Raw genomic sequence first — 1,601 nt, forward strand, 5'->3', positions numbered from 1 at the left:
GACTGTGTACAGAATTCTAATTTCATCCCTGTGGTCTTTGTTCATGCTGTGTTCTGTCTGGAATATTCTCCATCTTCTTTGCCTGGAAAAGTATTACTTACTGAAACCTTGAGGCCATTACCTTCTCTAAAGAATTTACTCCTCTTCCCCCACCTTCTGATTCCTCGCTCCCACCACTCTGACTGGCTCAGAAACCCCACTTCTGTGCCTCCTTAGCACGCTTGGATTTCTTTTATTATATCTTCTATCTCATAAAATAATCACAATGGGCCGGGCGCGGTGGCTCAAGCCTGTAATCCCAGCACTTTGGGAGACTGAGGTGGGCGGATCACCTGAGCTCAGGAGTTCGAGACCAGCCTGGCCAACATGGCGAAACCCCGTCTCTACTAAAAATACAAAAAAATTATCCAGGCGTGGTGGCGGGCACCAGTAATCCCAGCTAATCTAGAGGCTGAGACAGGAGAATCACTTGAACCCAGGAGGTGAAGGTTGCAGTGAGCAAAGATCAAGCCACTGCACTCCAGCCTGGGTGACAGAGTGAGACACTGTCTCAAAAATATATATATATATGATTTATACTCAGACGCAAGCTCAAGAGATAATACGTGCAAAGTGCTTAACACAATTCAGAGCAGGTAGTAAGTGCTCGGCACATGTGGCCCATTGCCCATTGCCCATTGCCGAAGTGGCAGAGATGGGACTTGAGCTGTGGAATTGGTTTTTTAAAAATATTTTTATTTTTTAGAGATGGGGTCTCACCATGTTGCCCAGGCTAGACTCAAACTCCTGGGCTGAAGTGATCCCCCTGCCTCAGGCTCTTGAATAGCTGAAACTACAGGTGCGCACCACAGAGCCCTGTTGGAGCTGTGGTTTTTTTGCTTTGTTTTGCTTTTGAGACAGAGTCTCACTCTGTCGCCCAGGCTGGAGTGCAGTGGCGCAATCTTGACTCACTGCAAGCTCTGTATCTCGAGTTCCAGCGATTCTCCTGCCTCAGCCTCCTGAGTAGCTAGGATTACAGGCACGTGCCACCACGCCCGACTAATTTTTGTATTTTTAGTAAAGACAGAGTTTCACCATGTTGGTCCAGTTGGTCTTGAACTCCTGACCTCAGGTGATCCGCCCACCTTGGCCTCCCAAAGTGCTGGAATTACAGGCGTGAGCCACTGCACCCTGCTTGTGCTGTAGTTTTTAATGTCATTTCTCACCTGTTTTCTCTACTGGGAAATGGATGCCTGAAAGGCAGAAAGAGTCTGGACTCCCCTGTGTGATTCTCTGAGACTAAAGTGTCTGGCTAGGGCTAGGAACCGAGTAAACTTTGGTGAACATTTGCTGAATGAGTAAGCAAGTCCTGCCAATAACGGGTTATACACAGTCACTTCTGCAAAGCTCAGTGACTCATCATTAATGAGGTGTGACGGTAGCAGTGTGCTGGGAAACATCTCTGTAAAAAACAAAGTCTTTAATGACTCTGAAAAAACCAAATGCACTTGTTTGTAGCCTGCCTGCCTGCCTCCCTTCCTTCCTTCCTTCCTTCCTTCCTTCCTTCCTTCCTTCCTTTCCTTTCCTTCCTTCTTTCCTTCCTTCCTTTTTCTCCCTTCCAT

The 1,601-nt window shown here is 47.3% G+C and overlaps 1 protein-coding gene across 1 annotated transcript in view; it reads left to right on the forward strand.

Moving 5' to 3' along the window:
• The window catches only part of NLRP12 (NLR family, pyrin domain containing 12), a 35,685-nt gene that overhangs the window by 3,561 nt on the left and 30,523 nt on the right, over positions 1–1,601 (forward strand). The window lies entirely within an intron of this gene.

The sequence above is a fragment of the Mandrillus leucophaeus genome, unplaced genomic scaffold (assembly GCF_000951045.1).
Source record: "Mandrillus leucophaeus isolate KB7577 unplaced genomic scaffold, Mleu.le_1.0 Scaffold104, whole genome shotgun sequence".
NCBI lineage: Eukaryota > Metazoa > Chordata > Mammalia > Primates > Cercopithecidae > Mandrillus > Mandrillus leucophaeus.